Source organism: Chiloscyllium punctatum, chromosome 42, assembly GCF_047496795.1.
Source record: "Chiloscyllium punctatum isolate Juve2018m chromosome 42, sChiPun1.3, whole genome shotgun sequence".
NCBI lineage: Eukaryota > Metazoa > Chordata > Chondrichthyes > Orectolobiformes > Hemiscylliidae > Chiloscyllium > Chiloscyllium punctatum.
The window spans coordinates 8,764,774-8,789,289 of record NC_092780.1 but is presented as its reverse complement, the minus strand read 5'-3'; the positions used below and the strand labels follow the sequence as shown (position 1 = coordinate 8,789,289).

The window sequence follows — 24,516 nt, the reverse complement described above, 5'->3', positions numbered from 1 at the left end:
CTTGAAGTGGAAGGACACCTGTGTAATGATTCCTCATCCAAAACTGATGTGCAACTTAGCAATGCAAATAGTTGGCAGTTAACTGGAACCATTCATCAGAAGGTCTGCTGGCCTTGAGCAGCAATCAGTGTCGACATGTGTTTCCTGTGGCTCTGTTAATTGAGATTGTGTTGTGAAACTGGAAGCTTGAGTGGGAAATTTGTTTCGTAAGAGAAAGATTATTTTATTCCCGCTTAACAGCTCATTTAGACAACATGGTCCAGTTGCTTGCCTGGCTGAGCGAGTTCCAAGAGAGAAAGAGAAAACACAATCTGTAATCCTTTGCGTAATTAATTTTCATTGTGGCGTTCAGCATCCTGCAGCTGTGCTGGGCTGTGTGTGGCTTTCCAATTTCCATTTAGTCGCACATCATTTGTAAGGTGAACCCTGGTTTGATGGGTGGCAATTGAGCGTCTTAAGTCAGTCAACCAATGGGGAGAAAGCTGAAGTGTGTTCCAAAACAGGCCTGCCAACCTCATGTCTGAAAGTCTGCTTGATGCTCCTATTCTACAGTGCCTCCTCTCGCATAGCAGTGTCCCTGCTTCTGAGGCAGGAGACCCAGGTTTGAGGCTCACCTCCTCCAGAGCTGTGTACTAACTCTGAACAATTGATTAGAAAATATCTACAAAGCTCTGTGCCATGTGCTAGCAGTCTATGAAAGCAATGCAGTATATTACAAGAACCTATTTAATAATAGAGAGAAGATTTACTTTAATCCTTGGCACTCAGATATGGGTATAATGGTGCAGTGCTGGTAATCCAGTGAATGGCACTTAACATCTGCCTTTGGGAATTCTAATCAGTTTATAAATTGAGTACAAGCTGTTAGTTTGTCGTAAACACCCAAATAGATTCACGGCTATACTTTTGAGAAGGCAGTTTAACTGTATGTGTTAATTCAGTCACGTAATTGCAGTGGACTAATTACTCACTGGAACAGCGTGGCAAGCAATTCAATTGCACAATGCAGCTCAGGAAGAAAACTACGCTGTCACCTTCTTAAGGAGGAGAAAGTGGGGACTGCAGATGCTGGAGATCAGAGTCGAGAGTGTGGTGCTGGAAAACCACAGCCAGTCAGGCAGCATCTGAGGAGCAGAGAGTCGACATTTCAGGCATAAGCCCTTCATCAGGAATGAAGGGGAGGGGGCCAAGGGGTCTGAGAGATAAATGGGAGGGAGGTGGGGCTGGGGGGAAAGTAGCTGGGAATGCAATAGGTAGATCAAGGTTGCAGGTGATGGTGATAGGTCGTACAATAAGCTGGAGCAGATAGATGTGAAGGAAGATGGACAGGTAGGGAAGAGAATATCCATTAATCTCTGACAATGCCGGGGATTTCAACAACCTGAAAATACATTGTGAACATAGAAAAATCCTCTGAATTCATTTCCTCTCCTCTGCAAATGTTGATTTCAGTCACATATATTTCTCAGAGCATCTGCTGTTCCTCATCCCTTGTCCAAGTGGCCAGATGTAGCAGGCAAGATCCTTGTAGTAGTCAGCATAAGAGACTTCACAGCTGAGCTAGCTGGTTGCCAGACACCCACACAACTGTACGCAGCAGAGATCACTGGACAGCAATTAACAACAGAAATCCTGTTAGATTTTTCCGTTTCCGAGCTATTGGGTAATTGAGACCAATTGCGAGAGCACAATCACTGCCCTGACCTAACTCCGTTAACTTAGTCTTGACAGAAGGCTAACTCTGATGTCTTCCTTTGATATAAGGCTCAATGTGACACTGTACAGTTTACTTTCTCAATGAGCTACAGAGGAGCCTGTTTGACATCAAACTAAACATTTAACCCATGATGATTTTGCAAGTTATTATGGAGCAGCTTTCTACTATTGAGGCAAGTGGCCATCTAAAGTTGCATTTATCAGCACCCAAATAACATTTTCTGATCGAAAATAGTTGAGAGAAAAGCAAATATTGGCCCCCAGGAGGATTTTTGAACATCAAATTCTAGTTAAAGCTGACATTGCATACTTATGGCATAGTATTACTTAACATGTGCAGGACAGAATGAGTCCTTTTGGTCTAAGTGGTCGAGAACAGTGCTTGTCTTCCTTATCAACCTTTCCTTATTACTATATCTACCTATCAACATATCTTGGTAATCCTTTCCTCCTTCCTCCTTCTCAAATGCATTTAAGCTGGTCACCTCAACTACTCCGTGTGCTGACAAGTTCCATGATCTCACCACCCAGTAGAAATGTCGTGTGGGATTCCCGATAACATGATGTTAACTGGGTTAGGTAAAATGCATTGTTGCAAAATGCAGTGTGTGACCGATCCATACAGGTAATGTTTGGATCACCCCAGATTGACCATAAGACAGTGTGACGTGGGAGCAGAAATTAGGCCATTCAGCCCATCGAGTCTGCTCCACCATTTAAACATGGCTGATAAGTGTCTCAACCGCATTCTCCCGCTTTCTCTCTGTGTAACCCTTGATACTCCAGAACCTATCTCTCTCAGTCTTAAATATACTTAATGACCTGGCCTCCACAGCCTTTTGTGGCAGTGAATTCCATTGAATGTGGGCCTGGCAGCAGAGATCTTTATCCATCAGCTGGATAGCTCCAAGCTCAGTCTTTATCCATCAGCTGGGTTAGCTCCAAGCTCAGTCTTTATCCATCAGCTGGGTAGCTCCAAGCTCAGTCTTTATCCATCAGCTGGGTAGCTCCAAGCTCAGACACTGAACACATGGCATAATGTCGAGGGGTGGCACGATGGCTCAGTGGTTAGCACTGCTGCCTTACAGCACCAGGGACCCGGGTTCAACTCTAGCCTCATCTGTGTGGAGTTTGCACATTCTCCCCGTGTCTGTGTGGGTTTCCACCGGGTGCTCCGGTTTCCTCCCGCAATCCAAAAATGTGCAGGTTAGGTGAAGTGACAATGTTAAATTGCCCATAGTGTTCGGTGCATTAGTCAGGGGTAAAAATGAGGAGTAGGTCTGAGTGGGTCACTCTTTGGAGGGTTGGTGTGGACTTGTTAGGCTGAAGGGCCTGTTCCCATTCTGCAGGGAATCTTAATCTGGTCTAATTGAACACCAGCGCCTCGTGGCTGTGACCTGTGCACTGCTGGGTGGGCAGAGCTGGCTGCATGCTAATGCCACAGCTTCATCTCATCATCTAATGACAAAGGACCTGCTGACTCCAAGTTGGCTGGAATATATAAAAAGAACTACTTCAACAAAGATAAGTTGGCTGAGACATTCAAAATTAAATGGACCAATTCCAATCCGACAAGATATTAAGGAACACAATGCAAGCTTGGTACCAAAGCAAAGACTAGATGCACTTGGACTGATCCAGTACGTAGAGTTGAATGATGGACAAAAGTAGATAAACTGTAGTGCCCATTTCTCTGTTCTGATCTTTCTATGTTCCTCTTAATGAAATGTTGTGAGGATCTGATACTGAAGCTTTACTGAGGTTGGCTGATAGCTCAGGTAGGTCAGGCAGCATCCAAGAAGCAGGAGAATCGACGTTTCGGGCATGAGCCCTTCTTCAGGAATCTAGGAGATAGTGAGGACTGTAGATATTGGAGATCAGAGCTAAAAATGTGTTGCTGGAAAAGCGCAGCAGGTCAGGCAGCATCCAAAGAGCAGGAGAATCGACGTTTCGGGCACGAGCCCTTCTTCGGGCTCATGCCTGGAACGTCGATTCTCCTGCTCCTTGGATGCTGCCTGACCTGCTGCGCTTTTCCAGCAACATATTTTCAGCTCTGATCTCCAGCATCTGCAGTCCTCACTTTCTCCTGATAGCTCAGGTACTCATTGATTTTATTTGTAGGGGAAATGCTACATTTGAGAAACACTGGTGCATGAGCCTTTCAATCCTGGCAGATAAATGGTGTTGGGCTAAACTATTCAGAATTCTCGACCCCATCTCTGCTCCATCAGCGAATGTCACTGAGGCTGAGATTGACAGAGTCCCTGTCTCAGAGAATCGAAACAGATTGGGAGCGCTTGTGAAAGGACTGGAGAGTGGTGTTAAAGTTGATCATTGGTTATGATTGTATTGAATGGTAGACCAGGTGTGAGGGGCCGAGTGGTTTTCCCCCTTACTATAAGGTGTTCCAGATTTCAGTTGGGGTGGAGCATAGATTCTGGAACAATGTGTTAGTTCTTGCCTAAAGTAATATCAGTGCCAGAGGAGGGGGTAAGAGAATTGGCCAAACAGCGTCTTCCTCATCAATGTCAGTAAACACACAAAGGCTACAAGACAGAAACAGGCCCCATCTTGACTCTGTCAGTGATTACCTTCGTGGTATTAATTCTAATCACATTTGCCCCAGCCTGTTCCCTTATCCCTTAAAGAAGTTTTGTCATTCACCTTTCTAGACACCTGCTGAATTTTGATCCATTTCCTGGTGCAACTGTATCTACAGCCTCAGACAACTCTCTCTCTCTATCCATATGGGTTTTTCTTAATTCATTCAAGGGATGAGGGCATCACTGGCTAAGCCAGTATTTATTGCCCATCCCTAATTGCCCAGAGGGCAGTTGAGAGTCAACCACATTTCTATGTGGTCTGGAGTCACATGTTGGCCAGACCAGGTAAGGATGGCAACTTCCTTCCCTAAAGGGCATTAGTGAACCAGATGGGTTTTGGCACTATGGATTCATGGTCACCATTAGACATTTACTTCCTGATATTTATTGAATTCAAATTCCACCATTTGCCATGGCAGGACTCAAACCCAGGTTCCCAGAACATTATTTGGGTCTCTGGATTAACAGTGCAGCGATAATACCACTAGGCCACTTCCTCTCCTTGGGTAAGAAACGTGGGTCTGGGTGGATGCTCTTCGGAGTACGATCTGGACCCGATAGATTGAATGGCCTGACTTCACACTGTAGCGATTCTATGATTACATCCCTCTGGAGTAGGTTAGACTTGAACCCAGGTCTGCTGGCTCTGAGATAGGGACACTACCACTATGCCACACGAACCTTCGAACGATCTAGTTCTCAGATATTTCTAATCAGCCTGTTCAGGGATGTTGTGACACATCTCTGGAGCAGATGGGACTTGAATCTGGGTTCCTAGCCCAGAGGTAGGGACACTATCTCTATTCCATAAGACCCCCCTGTGAAGGACCTAGTTCTTCCTTTTTCTTCTTTACAAGGTTGGACAGACCATATTCCTCGGCTATATTCCCCTGTTACTCTTACGAAGACATTAACAGTTGTTGATTAGGAACCATATTCCACTTTGCTCCCACAGTTCAAAGATTATGTGGTTTGATCATAATACATGCGGGGCTGCAGGGATAGGATGGAATGCTCTTTGGAGGGTCATTGCAGACCCAGTGAACCAAATGGCCTCTATCTGCACTGTCAGGAGTCTATGAGTCCAAGAATAATGGGCTGAATGATCTCCTTCTGTGTTGTGTGATTTTTCTCTAATTCAGCTGCATCAAGGATCCAGGCACTATGGAAAACCAGTTTCAAACATCTCCGTTGCATTTCTGCTGGTTTCCTAAACAATTAGATTCCCTACAGTGTGGAAACAGGCCCTTCGGCCTAACAAGTCCACACCGACCCTCCAAAGAGTAACCCACCCAGACACATTTTGCTACATTTATCCCTGACAAATGCCCTAACACGATGGGCAATTCACCTGATCTTTTGGAACATTGAAGGAAACCAGTGTAACCAGAGGAAACTCACAGCAAATATGGAAAGTCCACACAGACCGTTGGCCAAGGCTGGAATTGAACCCTGGTCCCTAGCACTGTGAGGTAGTCATGCTGATCACTGATCCACCAATCCACCCCAATTCATCACATCTTCCAGAAATGTTTTAAAACGCTTCACAAACAATGAATTACTTTGAACTGTTGCACCAATCTAAGTCTGAAATCCCACCACTGTTCCAACATCAATAAAGGATAATGGAGCAGAACTATGAAGAATCAAAATTGCATTTCATTTCGGATTGCATTACTTCTTAATAACAGGGTTTTGGGGTTGGGCAGGAGGGATGGTGAAGAAGTTTCAATTTTATTTACAAGATATTAAAAACAAATGCTGAGCTAAATGATCCTTTAAAGTGCTGCAGTAGATCATGCAAAACCATTTCATTGCCTCTGTTATAGTGCCTGGAAATACAAAACACTTGCTATCAGCGGCTTTCTCTCCATTACTCTGCCTAAAATCTCAGCACCTTTTATTGCTTAAACTTTCTTTTATGTTCAACCCCTGTCTGTTGTACTTTTTTTGCAATTTGCTTCCAAACAGCGTCAAAATTGGTCCCTGGGCACCCACAGTAGTTTGTCACGTTACAAAAGTTTCGAGGAGTGAAGTCTGAGCTCGCAGATTCTGACTGCAAGGCAAAGAGGCAAATCAATTGGCCTCAATATCCTGAGTGCTTTTACGCTTATCTTTATTCACTCATGAGACATGGGCATTGCTGGCTGGGCCAGCATTTATTGCCCATCCCTAGTTGTCTTCGAGAAAGTGGGAGTGAGTTGCTTTCTGAACCGCTGTAGTAGGTAGATTCACAATGCCCTGACGAGGGAGTACCTGGATTTTGATTAGATTACTTACAGTGTGGAAACAGGCCCTTCGGCCCAACAAGTCCACACCAACCCGCCGAAGCGCAACCCACCCATACCCTTACATCCACCCCTTACCTAACACTATGGGCAATTTAGCATGGCCAATTCACCTGACCTGCACAATTTTGGACTGTGGGAGGAAACCGGAGCACCTGGAGGAAACCCACGCAGACACGGGGAGAATGTGCAAACTCCACACAGTCAGTCGCCTGAGGCGAGAATTGAACCCGGGTCTCTGGCGCTGTGAGGCAGCATTGCTAACCACTGTGCCACCGTGCCGCCCAGTGACAGTGAAGGAACAGTGATATATTTCCAAGTCAGGATGGTGAGTGGCTTGGAAAGGAACTTTCAGATGATGGTGTTCCCATGCTTGAAGCAGAATGTGATAAGTGTGCCAAGCCTTGACTACTGTTCATGTATTAAACAAGACATTTGCGTGAGGAGATAAGGGACTCGTTTCTAAGCATAGGTATCTCAGACAAGTCCAGTCTTCAGATCTTGTTATAGAATCTTACCTTATCTTATAGAAAAGGTCAAGATCATCCAGCCCGTCATACCTGTGCTGGCTCTAGAAAAAAGAATGCTTGCTATCTTTAGTTTGACTCCATGAGGATATTAAGCACTAAAGCACATCATGGAAGCAAAAGGCAACAGAGTCATAGAACGGCACATTTGCTTTCATTGAGCAGAGCACTGAGTACAGGAGCTGGGATGTCATGGCAGACTGATACGAAAGGTGAGGTCACGTGGTATTGGGGTGAGCTGGCAAGATGGATACATAACTGGCTTCATCATAGGAGACAGAAGGTCGCGGTGGAAGGATGCTTTTCAGAATGGAAGGCTGTGACTAGTGGTGTTCCATAGGGATCAGTGTTCGGACCTCTGCTGTTCGAGGTCTACATTAGTGATTTGGAGAAAAACATAGCTAATCTAATTAGTAAGTTTGCAGACAATACACAGATTGGTGGAGTTGTAGATAGTGAGGAGGATTTTCAGAGGATACAGCAGGATATAGATCAGCTGGAGGCATGGGCCAAAAATTGGCAGAGTTTAATCTGGACAAATGTGAGGTGATGTAGGTTGGAAGGTCAAGTACAAGTGGAAATTACACAGTAGAACCCTTAGGAATATTGATTTGCAGAGGAATCTGAGTGTGTAGGTCCACAGGTCACTGAAGGTGGCAGCTCAGGTAGATAAGACAGTAAAAACATCCTGATGGCATGCTTGCCTTCATTGGAAGGGGCATTGAGTATAAGAATAGACAGGTTATGCAGCAGTTTTGTAGAACTTTAGTTCGGCCACACTTGGAATATTGTGTACAGTTCTGGTCACCGCTGTGATGTGGGTGCTTTGGTGAGGGTATAGAAAAGGTTTACCAGGATGTTGCCCTGGTCTGGGGGATATTAGCTGTGAAGAAAGGTTGGATAGACTGGGTTTGTTTTCACTGGAATGCGGGAAGTTGAGGGGTGACCTGATAAGATTGTGAATGTTACGGATAGGGTGGAAAATATGAGGCTTTTTCCCACGGTGGAGGTATCAATTACTAGGGTACACAGGTTCAAGGTGTGAGAGAGGGGAAGTTTAAAAGAGATGTGCGAGGCAAGTTTTTCACCCAGAGGGTGGTGAGTGCCTGGAACCCACTGCCAGAGGAGGGGGTGGTGGAAGCAGACACAATAGCAGCATCCAAGAAGCACCTGGACAAGTACATTAATAGGAAGGGAATAGAGGGATACAGATCCTGTATGTGAAGACAGTTATGGAAGGGCCTAATGTGGTAGCGCAGGCTTGGAGGGCTGAAGGGCCTGTTCCTGTGCTGTATTGTTCTTTGTTCTTATGATACAGCTGTACAAAAGATTGGTGAGGCCAATTTTGGAGTTCTGTGCAAATCCTGGTCATCCTGCTGTAGGAAGGATGTTATTAAACTGAAAAAGGGTGTTAAAAATGTTTTATAAGGATATTACTGAGACCAGAGGCTTGAGTTATAAGGCGTGGTGTGGTGACGCAGTGATTAACACCGCTACCTCGTGGTGCTCGGGACTTGGGTTCGATTCCAGCCTCGAGTGACTGTGTGTGAAGCTTGCACATTCTCCCTGTGTCTGTGTGGGTTTCCTCCCACAATTCAAAGATGTACAGGGTAGATGGATTGGCCATAGAAAATACCGGGTTAGGGTAGAGAGGGAGGTGGATCTGGGTGAGATACTTTTGGAGAGTTTGTGTAGATTTGATGAGTGGAGTAGCCTGTCCCCACTTTAGGGATTGTATGAGTGGCTGCATAGGCTGGAAATTTCCTCATTGGAGATTGAGGGCTGACCTTATAGCGTTTACAAAATCATGAGGGATATAGATAAGTCAAGTAGCCAAGGATTACCACCAAATTCAACAACCATAGTTTGTTCCTATTTCTAGGGATGCAGTTAATGTTTATGAGCTGAATTTAATTAAAGATGTTTAATATGCTATCAACCGAATTTTTGTTCAAGCTGTAATGAATGCAAATGGAATATCTCTGAGGAAGTGAGTCAGTCAGCACCTAACATTCAGGAACAATTCATGAGGATCTCTTGCATATTGGACCTGCTTTAACTCTGTCCCAATTGCAATTCACCAAGTCATTGTGAATGGCAAGTCATTGTGTACAGTCTTTTCCATTCACCTGATATTGTGAATTGAAGCAAGTCATGATGTACTTGTCAGTTAAAGAATAGCAGCAAAGGAAAGCCCCCCCCCCCACCCCCACACCGAGAAATGTTGACATCAGATTATCACTCAGACACAGAGATGTTGTCAAAGATTGAAACCTCATTGTGCTCAGGGTTCAAATCTCTGCAGAGCATCAAATCTGATGAAGCCAGCGAGTGACAAAGTAAGTGTAGGCCAGTGAAGCAAATATACAAAACCCGAAGGGGCTCCTGTGATGTTACCTCTGTGACAGGAATCAATTTCTAGGGACACAGGTTCAAGGTGTGAGGGAGGGGAAGTTTAAAAGAGATGTGCGAGTCAAAGACTTTCACACAGAGGGTGGTGAGTGTCTGGATCACACTACCAGAGGAGGTGATGGAAGTAGACACAATAGCACCGTTCAAGAAGCACCTGGACAAATACAAGAATAGGAAGGGAATAGAGGGATACGGATTCTTATGTGAAGACAGTTTTAGTATGGAAGGGTGCGGAGTTTGCACGTTCTCCCTGTGTCTGTGTGGGTTTCCTCCAGGTGCTCTGATTTCCTCCCACAGTTAGAAAATGTACAGGATAGGTGGATTGGCTATGGAAAATACTGGGTTAGGGTAGGCAGGGAGGTGGATGCGATATTAGTTCTGGGACAGGAGACCTGGGTTTAAGATCCACCTGTACCAGAGATATGTCATTATACATCTGACCGATCAATTAAAACTGTGTACAGTAATAGGAGTACTTAGCTGGGCTAGCCTTTCTGGTAAGAAGCATATCTGACCATCTTCTTGATAGAGAATCACAGAATCCCTACAGTGTGTAAAGAGACCATTTGGCCCATCAAGTATGCACTGACCCTCAAAAGAGCATCTCGACCCAAACCTCTCACTCAAATCCCATAAACCCGCATTTACTAGTGTGGCTAACACACACTACTGGGCAATTCAGCATGGCCAATCCACCTAACCTGCATATCTTTGGATTGTGGGAGGAAACCCTCAGAGACACGGGGAGAATGTGCAAACTCCACACAGATAGTCACTGGAAGGGAAAATTGAACCGGGCTCTGGAGCCATGAGGCAGCAGTGCTAACCACTGAGCCACTGTGCCGTCCCAACCCTGACCTTCTACCAGTAGGAGCACTCCCACCTGATGTGCACCCAGTCTGATTTAACCAAATATGAGACACTAGTTGCAATACATCTCTTGTTCAGTCAAGGTGACTGTATAAAGGAGGTAGCTGGATCTGCAGTCAAATGCTCTACCCCTTGTTGCACCTGCTACACAGCATGTTTTAATGCTTCTACCTAGCAAAGAAACTGCAAGTTGACTCTTAATAGTAATAAATGATAATGTTTATTTATTTAACACAATTAATATTATAATAAAATATGTTGCAAACTAACAATTTACACTATAAATCTAATCAACAATCTTTAACTTAATGATGGATGGTCATATGCCACCACATGAGGTCTTAGCCTTCCTCTTCATGGTGATGGTTGTCTGGTTATCTTCTCCCGGTGGTCCCAGGGGTGTCTTCTCTCCTCAGTGGTTGGTCGCGTGTTACTGCCCAAGGGTAGTGTTGTTGTGATTCTAATACTTAGAAGTCTTCACACCCTTTTGAGAGGGTATTCAATGTCTACCTATAGATCAATCAGGACTCAATTACTCTGATCATTCGGACCCAACCAGGTGTTGACATGTCAATGGCAGGGTGGTCCTTGGGCATCCATTTCTGGAGGTATTGGGGGCACATGTAGGCCAGGTGGCCCTTTCCAAATAAGGGTGTGAGGCGGCCCTTCATCTGGTGATCAACTCTATGTTTCTGATTGTCCTGGGGATGGTATTCAGGTCAATTCCATTCAATTCCAATTCAAGTATTGTCTGCAGCTGCTGAGTCAATTGTATACTGCAGTCTGTCTGGATTTTGCAGCATGCTTATTGGCACAGTCACTTTGGGCAAGGCTTGCTTCAATTTCCCAGCATGGCTCACTTATTGTCCTTTTTCTCATAAGTTCATCATGGCCTGTCTGGTCACATACTGAACTATACCTCCTCATATCATGAGTCATGCATAATACATGGGAGTAGAGTAGGCCATTCAGCCCATTGAATCTGTTCCACCATTCAATAAAATCATGGCTGATATGATAATCCTCAACTCCACTTTCCTGCCTTGACTTCATAACCCTTGATTCCTTTATGGTAAAGAATGTCTACCTCATATTTGAACATGTATAATGACCCTGTCTTAACAGCTCTTTACTGTAAAGAATTCAGCAGATTCACTACCCTCAGAGAAATTAAATTCCTCCTTGTCTTTTTCCAAACTGGGCAACTCCTTACCCTGAGATTGCCACTTGTAGTTAGTGGCATCCATTAGTATAAACACCTCAGAAAATCTATCCATCCAGCACAGAAGCACCACAATTGCTCTTTTAAAGACATGGAGACACTATTGGCAGGATCCAGGAGTAAAAGAACATGTATTGACACTCTCAGTTCCCTGTAGAGTAAGTTTACTGAATAGGCAGCCCCAGCAAGGAGCCCAGTTTGAGGAACCAGGGGGTTTCAATATTGACTCTATGTTCCTTCGAATTCAGCTCCTACATGCTGTGAGCACAGTATCTTGTGTTAAAAGGCAAATTTGAAATCAAAGATGCTGGAAATAGGTATCAGCTCAGAGAATACTTTGCACATAATTCTGGTCTTGGTATTATAAAAGGGGCACAAAAGAGAATATGAGGGAAATATAATTACAATGACAATGCCAGAACTGTGAGGTTAGAACAATCAGGAAAGACTGAAGCATTGTCACTTTTCCTGAAGGCGGAGGGGTGACGTGATTGAGATCTTTAAAATTGTGATGCTACTGATTGTGGGACCGATGGAAATTAACTACAAAGTCATTACAAATTAATCCGATGATGAATTCAGGGGCATTTTCCTTACCCAGAGCACAGTGAGAATGTGGAATTCCAAACCATATGGAGTAGAGTCACAGAGTCATACAGCACGGAAACAGACCCTCAGTCCAACTCGTCCATTCCGAACAGATATCCTAAATTAATCGAGTCCCATTTGCCAGAATTTGGTCCATGTCTCTTTAAACCCTTCCTATTCATGTACTCTTCCAGGTGAGTTTTAAATATTGTAGTTGAGATAAATAACAACATCGCGTGAATGAATTATTGTCATAGTTAAGGGGTGGTGAGGGAGGTAAGAGTAAATAATGATGTGAAGAGAGGTGGGAGGATTCACACTAGAAAGAACCAAGTTGGCTGAGTGGCCTGTATCTGTGCAGTAAATTTAATGAAATGTTGTGTATCATTGGAGTTCTTGACATTCCTTTGGACTCAATCACATATAACATGAAGTCTTTTACAACATACATACAAACAAGGAAAAAGATTAGGCCATTCAGCCCATCAAGCCTGCTCCTCTATTCCATAGGATCATACTTGATCTGATTTTAATTTCACCACTACTTTTCTGTAAATCCTATCAAATGTTTCCTCTGCTGGGTGATTAGGAATCTATTTATGTCTGCATTGAATATTTGTAAGATTCTGCATCCACTGCTCTTTGAGGAAGGCAATTGCAAAGATTCTCAAACCCTGTTTCTTTTCCTCATCTCTGCCTTAAATAAATAACCTCATAATTTTGAACTCTGACTTCTAGTCCTTGATTTGCCCACAAAAATGAATGCAACTTTTCTAAGAAACTGTGAGCTAGTACAGAGATCAGAATTCTTCCCCGACACAGATAGCAAATTGTTTCACTGCAGTCTGCAGCATAGTACTTTCCTGATGAAGGCCTTTTGCCTGAAATGTTGACTCTCCTGCTCTTTGGATACTGCCTGACCTGCTGGGCTTTTCCAGCACCACACTCTCGACTCTAATCTCCAGCATCTGCAGTCCTCACCCTACACTCAGTATAGTACTTACTGCCTAATACTTGCTCTTCATTCACCTTCTTTCGGGTTTGATTTTCCTTGCTGCATGGAACAAGATTTACGTTGTTTTGGATCAGTTGACCTTCTGTGTAACATAAACAAATTATTTGAATGAGCCCACCTCTTCCTATCTCTGTAATGTCCTTCAGCCCAAAAGCCTTGTAAAATCTCTGCGCGCTGACTGCTGGCCTCCTGCATATCCTGACATTCATTACATCACCAGAGTGACTTGGCCAGCTGTTAAATCCTACAATATGGAGTCACTTCCCTCAGCTATATCTTCATTTTTTCCTTCTTTAGAGCAAAAGACCATGGGATATAGGAACAGAATTAGGCCATTCAGCCCATTGAGTCTGCTCCATTATTGGATTGTGGCTGATCTGTTTCTCAACCCTATTCTCCTGCCTTCGTCCTGTAACTTTTGATCACCTTATTAATCAAGAACGTATCTATCTCTATCTTAAATATATCCAATGACTTGGCCTCCACAGCTCTCTGTGGCAATGAATTTCTCAGTTGCACCACCCTCTAGCTGAAGAAATTCTTCCCCATCTCAGTTCTGAAGAGTTGTCCCTTTACTCTGAGACTGTGCCCCCCCTCCCCCCCAGGTATTAGTGTCTCCTACAAGTGAAAACATTTTCTCATGTCAACTCTATCCAGGCCTCTCAGTATTCTGTAAGTTTCAATAAAATCCTTTCTCCTCCTTCTAAACTCCATTGCGTACAGACCTACAGTCCTCAACTGCTTCTTATATGACAAGCCCTTTATTCCCAGGATCATTCTTGTAAACCTCCTTTGGACCCCTCCAATGCCAGCACAACCTTCCTTAGAAATAGGGCCCAAAGTTGCTCACAATATTCCAGACCCTCATACAGCCCCAGCAGTACATCCCTGCTCTTGTATTCTAGCCCTCTTTGATATGAACACTACGATGTGGAGATGCCCATGTTGGACTGGGGTGCACAAAATCAGAAGTTACAGGACATCAGGTTATAATCCAACAGGTTTATTTGAAATCACAAGCTGAAGAATTTCACCTGACGGAGAAGCAGTGCTCCAAAAGCTTGTGAATTCAAATAAACCTGTTGGACTATAACCTGGTGTCGTGTGAGATATGAATGCTAATATTACATTTGTCTTCCTAACTGCCAACTGAACCTGCATGTTGAGCTTAAGGGAATCCTGAACTGGGACTCCCAAGTTCCTTTCTGCTTCAGGTTTCCAAAGCCTTTACCCATTTAAAACGTAGTCTATTCTTCCCACTGAAGTGAATAACCTCACACTTTCCCACTCTGTATTCCACCTGCAACTTTTTTGCCCAATCTCCTAGCCTGTCCAAGTCCTTCTGCAGCCTAATTGCTACCTCAACATTACCTGCCTCTTCCACCATCTTTGTGTCATCTGCAAACTTAGCAACAATACCCTTGGTTCCTTCATCCAGATTATTAGTGTATAATGTTTAAAATGCTCCCTTAAAAGTATCCTTCTTTATCTCAACCATCAGTTACTTGCCGTGATATATCTTCGAATGTCAAATTTATTTTGATAAAACTCCACTGAAGCACTACAAACTGTTAAAGGTATAATGTGTGAACAGTGCAGTTCACATTGATATTATAGAGTCGTACTTTGAAACTTATTGCCAAGTCCAGGAGAAGGATCATAGCACCAAACATTCACAAGAGAGAAAAGTATAGGCATATAATTGAGCAAAATTGCAAACAATCCATAGCCCTTGCTTTAGATTTTATGAGATTGTAAATTACAGAAGATGAGAAGTTTCAGTTTTTATATTTTGCCAAATAATCACTGAGTTCCTTTGTCAGCTAACTGCTTCTGAAGTGTACTCCTTGATATAATGCAGAAATCACAGCAGCTAATTTGTCCACATGAAGTTCGCACAAACGGCAATGTCCAGATGAATTTTTTTAGTAAAAGGAAAATACTGGAAATCTGAAACATCACAGAGAATGCTAGAGGAGTACAGCAGGTCTGGCAGCATCTGTGGAGAGATGAACAGAGTTAACATTTCAAGTTCAGTATGACTCTTCTTCAAAACTGATTGTTTTTAATGTTGCATTGGGCTTAATCTTGGCCAATGCATCAGTTTGAACTCCTGTACTATTCTGCAAGATTGTGCTGTGGGATCGTTAATGTCCATTGAAGTTAGTCCCTTGCTTTAATATCATTCAAAAAATAGCTAGAGTGAAACACTGCCTCAGCATTGCAGTGAATTATTATTCTGGGTTTGGCCTGATAAGTGACAAATAACATTCACACCACACAAGTGATAGAACTGACCATCTCTAATAAGAAAGAATGCAACAATCGCCTCTTGATGTTCAATGGCATTGGCATCAATGAGTCCTCTGTTAATTAAATTTTGGGATTGGGGTTACCATTCAACTGAACTGGACCAGCCATATAAATACTGTGGTCACAAGAGTACGTGGGAGGCTAGGAGTCCTGCGGTGAGTAGCTGATTGCTATCCACCATCAAAAAGGTAAAAACCAAGAGTTTGAGGAATACTGCTGAAAAATGTGTTGCTGGAAAAGTGCAGCAGGTCAGGCAGCATCCAAGGAGCAGGAGAATCAACGTTTCGGGCATAAGCCCTTCTTCAGGAAACTTGAGGAATACTGTAAGGTTCCCTGGATGAGGGCAACTCCAATAATACCCAAGAAACAAAACAGCCTCCTTTATTGGCACCATCCATCATCTTCAGCATTCACTCCCCCAATCACTACCACGTACTGTGACAGTGTGTACCATCTACAGGATGCATTGCAGTAACTCACCAAGGCTCTTCTTCTAAGCCCACAACCTCTACCACATAGAAGTACTTGGGCAGTAGATACAGGGGAAGATCATCATCTGAATATTCTCTTCCAAGCCGCTCAGCAACACTGTGCATGCCCTTATTCCCCAAGAACTGTTCAGGAAGGGGACTCATCTCCTTAAGGACAATTAGGGATGGGCTATAAATGCTGGACTAATCAGCGACACACACATTACATAAATGAATAAATTAAAAAAATTAGATTTTATATTCTGCAGTGGAAAGTGAAGTCACACTTTTTTGATTCAGAGGCAGGAGTATTGCCCCTAATCTATGACAAAGACTCTTAACTGAACAGACATTGAGTTTTACCATGAGGAAATGGATGACTGAGCAGGTGAATAAAGTTGAATTCTATTTGATATCAGTATGAATAAACGATTGATGGGACTGATAATGGGGAGCAGTTATGCGAGGCAAGGAGGAAAGATCAGGGACTCATGGTAATGTCTGCTAAAACACAACAGTAATTACAAAGGTAGTATAACTTGAGATGTCTGACAGCGCTCTCCCCAATCGCAAATTCAGATTCTGCAGCTTTGCAAAGAACATATATTCCATTGTAGTCTGTTGTGCTATAATGTGGTAGTTGTATCCTCGTGTGACCTTGTGTTATAGAAAATAGTACAATAGAAATAACGGGGCTTATGAGAAAAACAAGGTTGGGGCAAATCACCAAAAATATCAGTAAAAATCAAAACGAAAATCGTAGAGAGCCTAACACAAACGATAGCACAGTCTAAGTAAATTTAAACGGATATATTTTAATGAAATAATACAATACATTTAACACTTTAAGGGGCTTCTGAGTTTGCTGAGTTGCATTACTGGATTAAGTCAGGAGCTCAGGGTCATCATCAGCATCATCATTACTTTCAGGTGCAGCTCTGGGTGCAGGGTTTTAAAGCAAGAAAATAATTAGCTCCAAAGTGGATGGCTGTGGTTCATTGTCCTCAAAGTGTTTCTTGCGGGTTGGCTTAAAAAAGGCATCTAGTTTTTACTGCTTTACCATCTTTCTTCTTTCATGAAGAAGCTGTACATCGGGTGCCAGAGAAGACTTTATGCCACAAACTGCTATCCTGCTGCATCCTGCATTATATTCATTGTCTTCTCAGAGCTGCAACTGCTTCTCGACTTCCCTCAGCCTAGAAGGCAAGAGGAAAGTTCTCGTGGTGCTGCTACTTGACTTCATCGTCTTCATCTCGAGCTTCGATATCCCCCGCAGCAACAAGTTGTAGATCAGTCTTCACTTCTTCAAATCCAACTTGCTTTGTAAGAACAACACAATGTTATCTGATTGATGGCAGTTCCTCTGATGGTTCAACACTTTTAAAATCATAAAGAAAATCTGGGAGCAGCTTCTGCCAAACTGCAAGCAACCAGTCCTTACTGACATCACCCCAGGCTTCCACAATGATGTCAATAGCATTCTTAATGTTAAAGCTCATCCAAAATTGAAGAACACTGTCCTCATTATCCCCATCAATAGCTGCAGTCAGCTTCCTGAATATACATCTTAAGTAATAAGCTTTAAAAGCTGGTCCATGGGTTCAATGAGAGAGGTTGTGTTTGAAGGTAGAAACAGAACTTTGATGTTTTCAGAAAGCTCACCCAAGGTGGGAGGATGGCTTGGTGCATTGTCAGAATAAGGAGAATCTTGAAATCCAATCATTTCCCCCTGCAATAATTTCTAAAAGCATCCTGGAAACATCAACAACAAGGTCAGAAAAAAATTGCCCTGTCATCCAACCTCTTTTGCTTGACCTGAAATAAACACCTAGAGTGGGACTGAAGGTAATCAGGGAGAGAATCGCATAATAGCCAATGGGAGCTCAGGTTTTTAAAGAATCGTTCCCAATTCACCAATCATGTTGCAGCCAAATTGCGTTGATGAAACGTGCATTGTCGGAGAATGACATATATTTGGGAATGAACTAATTCAGACAAATATGCCAATCAATGGCTAACTCACAACCTTTGGGAGTAACAGTATTCTGCCCAGATAGATATTCCTTTATGTTCTGGAAAAAACTAGGCACCCCTCAAAACACGTCATTATAATTAAAGCTGGGGGGATATCTCAACAGGGATTGGAAATGCAACAAATAAAAATGACGTTCTAGATATCTACAATTACTGACTCAGTGTCTGATGGAAAGATTAATTCCTTGGATTTAATCATTTATTCTGGCTGTTTAACAGATTGGTAAAAGAGTTGCCCTATTTTCCCTCTTTTTCCATACTCCAATGTCTTTTGGTTTGTATTAAAATGATGGCAAATTGTACCCATGCACCAAAGTATGCCAATCCATCCTTGGCAAAGATTAAAGTTACAGATGTGTTTTCTAAGTCTCAATCTCCTTAAGAAAACCATTGCCTAGCCACAAACGCAAGGGAGATTTGTAGCAAAGTCAAGCATATAACAGTTTGCTCCACATAGCAATACAAATCAAAATACAAATCCAAGAAGGGCACAATAGTTTGCTAGCCTGTCTAGAGTTCATTCTTTACACGAACAGTGTTGGAGTATGGAAAGAGACTTGTCCTAGCCCAGAGCTCAGTTCTGCCACTGGGATCTCACTAGAGAGTGAGCCAGTTACAGGTTCATCAACCATCTTGCTAACTGAGCCACCAGGAAGACCTCAAACATCTTGTTTTAATGGGAATCAGCAGTTGCAAAGCAGTCCAAAGGGTTAATGAATTACAAAAGTTGTAATTGTGATTGGATGCTTGATTGAGTTTGACGGAATGAAAAATGATGCACTCTCTGAAATCTTGTCAGGTAGCTGTGTGCACTATCGGACTCCATTGTGATTGATTGGCCTGTGTTCCTGAATCCAGTCGGAACCATCCATCATTGCATTACAGACTCTTACATGGCAGTTTCATCTTCACAAGAAAACCTCAACTGTCATTAGTTATGAGTTAATTAAATATCATTTGTCAGCCCACGGTGTTTGCTGTAAGCAGGTCAGAAATTATATCTTCTTGGAAAACAAAGTTTCGTTTGATGAATGTACAAGTATGTCAAGCAATTCTTCACCTTTTGGTGCTTCCTTTTTGAACACTTTTAGAACTGGTTTTAATTGAGTTTTGTGTCTTTGAGCGATGCACATTCACAAGCAGCAGGTGTAAAATGCCACGTGACCATCCCATGTGAGAGAATATCCACCACTTGTATTTGGAGTGGGAAAAGGTGTATCACAGATATCAAGCAAACTGTCATTCTTCTGGCTTTTCCTTTTTGTTCTAATCTCTCCACGTCCCTCAGTCCTTGTGCAAGGTGTAAACGTTTGCTGGAGATCAGTCCCACAGATGTTTCACCCTATGCACAGATTGCCAGAGGGTTAATCGGCCATTAGACTGCGATCTAGCACCAACCCGCTGTCTCACTGCCCATCATGTGGCACTGAGTATAAATGCAAGCTGTTTCTTTGTCTAAAATATTTCAGTGAATACTGGATGCAATTTCTCAGTTTTCATGCTAAGATTCCTCTTTCTGCCTTTATAGGACATCGTAAACATAAAAGAGAACCCAAAAGAATGGCGAGCACCTTATAGCCAATTAAGTACTTGTGAATTATGGGAACTGTTGTAATGTAGGAGCTGTGACATCAAATTTGCACCCAGCAAGTTCCCACAGGTAGCAATGAGATGATAACAAGCTCATGTGTTTTAGTGATAGTGCTTTAGAACTGAATACTGTACAGGACAGAGAGAGATGCCTCTTGCTTTTGGAAATAATGTCACAGGATCTTTTCAAGAGGGCTGTAGGGGCTTTAGTATAAGATCTCATCAGAAAGGTGGAACTTCTGAAAGTGCAGCACTCCCTCAGCACTGTTATGGAATGTTAGATTCAATTGTGCATAGGTTTCTGAAGTAGTTATTAAACCCAAAACGTTTCAACAAAGGGAGTGGAGAATTGTCCATCAAAAACAAGGGAAGCCTGTTGTGGGTAGTAATGATATATAACCCGAGCAGGCAGCTCGCCTTCAAGTGAATAGATTTCACAATGTTGGCAGCTCAGTGCACTATTTCCTCAGATGTGCTTCCTCTGGGTGGCACATACTCCACCTTAGGAGAAAGCGAGGACTGCAGATGCTGGAGATCAGAGTTGAGAATGACAGGTCAGACAGTATCCGAGGGACAGGAGAATTGAGGATGAAGGGCTTATGCCCGAAACGTTGATTCTCCTGCCTCTCAGATGCTGCCTGACCTGCTGTGCTTTTCCAACACCACACTCTCGACCCCACCTCAGGGATGTAAAAGGTCAAAGATTCCATGAGTAGAATTCCTGACATCCTGGAATGCCATCAGTAACAGCATTGTGGGTCTGTCTACACCAGGCAGTTCCAGAAGGCAGGGCGCCCCTACCTTCTCAAAGGCATCTGGAGATGGACAATAACAGTGTGTCCAGCCAGCGATGCCACATTTCATGAATGAATGAGAAAACTCATACTTCACACCAGGCAGGAAATGGACTCATGTGGGGGCACTTTTTAAAGATGGTTGGGGTTAGTGGGAGGACAAGCTGTTTCCTATTTTGCTGTTTCTATGTCATTCTGAAAAAATATTTGATTGGATCAAGGATTCACAGAATCTTGGTCAGATCATTTTGCACACGCTATGAGCAAATTGAAATCTTTTAGAGGGTTGTTCCCAATGTGGCCTGGACTTTCAGAAAGGTGGGACTTGGATCCAGGCCATTCGGGGTGTTGTGGCCAGGTGAGTTCTCGTAAGGATGGATAAATGGTGGATTCCCATTGATATGCTCATAGCCACACAGGATCCCTGGCGACCTGGGTTGCTGTGATGGGTAGAAGTATACGATGGGTAGAAGTATACCTTCCCAAGTCGCAAATGTGTGAACTCGATTACAGGATAACAATTAAACTCCTACTATCAGGAATTCTACCGTTTGATTTAAATAAGCCTTTTCATTTATCTCAGAGGAGCCAAAAGTGAGAATTTGCTTCCTCAGCCAATTTTCCTTCCTGCTGCAGCGGATAGACCAATTCTGGCAATGACCCTATAGAACAGAGCTCCAACAAATCAATTTGTGTTTAAAAGTCACTGAACATCAGTCAGGGGAGATTCCTGAACCACTTCCCAAAAGGGTAGTGGAAATCTAGAACTTTCATTCTCCAACCCCCACAAAAGGTTTGCTCTGGGCCAATTATAAATTTTAAAATTGAGTTTTATAGATTTTTGTTCAGCAAAGGTATTAATGATTATGGAACCAGGGTGCGTAGGAGGATTTGAGGTAGAGACCAGCCACAGTTTAATTGAACAGCAGGTCAGCCTTTGCGTGACTTATTCCTGTGCAAATTGTTTCCAACCTAAAATAATTGCTGCATTATCGATTTTGATTAAAGTTTCATTTTTAATTATTAAGCAACTGCATTTTCCTTACCTCTAAAATATGTTTTATTCTCAATATCCATTGTGCCTGCTGGAAACAGAAGCTGAAAGAAGGAAATCAGCTGTGTACAGAGACTGGTGTTGTTTTCCTGGCAGATCACTGCATGAAGGGTTGATGTGAGGGAAGATCCTTTCAGTCACCAAAACATGACAGCTGATAACTGCTGAGGGAATGTGTGTTAGAGCTTGAGAAATCACACACTGTCAACTGTGGCTCAGTTGGTAGTGCTCTCAGTTCTGAACTGGGTTTCAGGATCAAGTCCCACTCGAGGGCATGAGCACAGAAATCAAGGCTCTCACTCCAGTGTCGTCCTGGGGGATTATTTGGCTGCCACAGGTGCCTAGTGTTGTCTATGAGATGTGACCTTTGACTGGGTGGATGTTAGTAAAAGAAAATCCTGTTGTTGGAATGCTCACTGTAGACCCATTGTGTTGTATGTTGTGTCTGAACGTGGTAGGATAGGTTTGGTGTCTCTAACCTTTTTTAGGGTAAGGATCTACAGGGCTCACTTGGTCTGGCATAGCATAGGAAGAGCAATTGCTAGATCAATGGGAAGTATATCTAGTCTTGAACAAGATGTAGTTCATGGCATGTTAGCAAACAGGTACAATGTCACAGTGATATTACCCTGAGACTGTTACAGAGGACGACCTGCTGTTCTCACTCCTGAGCTGCTCTCCCACCACACCCATTTATCATCTGAACTAACTCCACAAAGGCTGGTATCCCATCACTCAGTCACCTTTTATTTACACATGCACAGTACGCCGATTGGCGAAAGCACAAGCAGGAGACCCCCCTCGCGGATACAGGTCCAGTGCTGGTTGGAGAAGGCAGAGGATCAACTTCGGTGGAATCGGCTGATTGAGCCATGTTCAAACAGTCCTGAAGTACCTTGGATGAGTGTGCCACCACTGTCAAAGACTTTATCAGCAAGTGTGTGAAGGACTGCATACCGAGGAAGTCAATCCGTGTGTTCCCCAACAGGATTGTTGGATGAATCAGGGCTTGCAGAACCTGCTAAAAACCAGGCCTTCAGATCAGGGGACCCACTCAAATATTAGGAATCTAAGTATGGCCTTTGCAGAGCCATTAAGACAGCCAAGGACCAATACCGATCCAAACTAGAGATCCAGACACCTGGCGACTATGGCAAGGACTGAATTACATCACAGGTTCTAAAAAGAGACAGTATGAGATAGCAGATGATGACACATCCCTCCCAAATCATCTCAACACCTCCTATGTTCACTTTGAGCAGAATTTCGGCAGCGAGGTCACACCTATTCTGACAAGTCCTGACAAACCTATCCCATCAGTCACTGCATCAGGGGTCAGATCAGTTTTCCTTCGTCTGCGTACCAAGCTGTGCACTCAGAGCAGGCACAGATCAACTGGCAGTGGTCTTCTTGGATATCTTCAACCTCTTCATGCAGCAGGCCACTGTCCCTGCCTGTTTCAAGAGGCCAACATCATCCCTTTGCCTCAGAAGGCTCATGCAGCATGTCTCAATGACTATCACCCAGTGACCCTAACCTCTGTGGTCATGAAGTGCTTTGAAAGGCTAGTCATGGCATTATTCAACTCCAGCCTCCCCACTACTCTTGATCCACTCCAAGTTGCCTATTGGACCAACAGATCCATGTCAGATGCCATATCACTTGCCCTTCACTCCTCCCTAGAGCATCTTGACACCAAGAACAGCTACATAAGAGACCTATTCATTGACTATAGTTCAGCCTTCAACACTATTATCCCCTCGAGACTGATTACTAAACTTGGTGATCTCGGACTAAGCCCCACTCTCTGCAACTGGATCCTCAGTTTCCTGACCCATATGCCACAATCAGTGAAGATTGGGGACAATATTTCATCCTCACTAACACTCAACACTGGAGCCCCCCAGGGGGCTCAGCCCCCTACTGTACTCACTGTATACCCATGACTGTGTTGCCAAATACCAGACTAATGCCATTTGCAAGTTCGCTGATGACACCACCACCATAGTTGGTCAAATCTCAGACTACACATGGAAGGTGGAAGACCTGGGAAAATGGTGCACCGAGAACAACTTAGCTCTCAATGCCGGCAAAACCAAGAAACTCATTATTGACTTTTAGCAGGATGTTACTCATGTCCCCCCTACACATTAACAGCACAGAGGTGGAATGAGTTGAGAGTGTCAAGCTCCTGGTAATGGTCATCCACAACAAGTTTCTTGGACTCTTTATATGACGCACTGGTTACAAAGGTCCAACAACATCTCTTCTTCCTCAGGCAGCTGAGGAAATTTGGCATGACGGTGAATATCCTTGCCAACATTTATAGGTGCGCCGTCGAGAGCATTCTGTCTGGATATGTCACTACCTGGTATGGCAACTGTACCATTCAAGATCGGAGATGGTTACAGAGAGTGATGAACTCGGCCCGGACAATCACAAAGGCCAACCTCCCATCTATAGGATCCATCTACCAGGCCCACTGTCAAGGAAAGGCCGCCAGCATTCTCACCCTGGCAGTGTTTTTCTACAACCTCTACTATTGGCGAGAAGGTACAGAAGCCTGAACACATGCACCAGCCGGTTTTGAAACAGTTTCTACCCTACTGTTGTTAGAATACTGAATGGACTCACAAACTCTTAACATTCACCTGTACCTGTGTTTTTGTTTTTGCCGCTTTTTCCCTATTATTTACTATCTATGCTATTTAACTCTGTGATCTGCCTGTATTGCTCGCAAGACAAAGCTTTTCACTGTGCCGCGGTACACGTGACAATAAATTCAATTCTAAAGGTTAGATCAGTAAGATAAGCAGTGTCACCATCATCCCACCAGACCATAGGATTTCTCTTTGATTAGAAATAGATGACTAGGGGGACATTAACCTGAGGGTTACCACACCTCAGGTGAGGGGGGAAGGTAACCTCAGCTGATACTGAGAATTGAAGCCATGCTGTTAATGTTACTCTACATTGTAGACTGGCCATCCAGCTCACCAAGCTAGCCAACTGCCATTTTT

At 43.5% G+C, this 24,516-nt stretch overlaps 1 protein-coding gene across 1 annotated transcript in view; it reads left to right on the top strand.

Moving 5' to 3' along the window:
• LOC140465709 (plexin domain-containing protein 1-like) overlaps positions 1–24,516 on the top strand; it is a 274,629-nt gene that overhangs the window by 34,497 nt on the left and 215,616 nt on the right. The window lies entirely within an intron of this gene.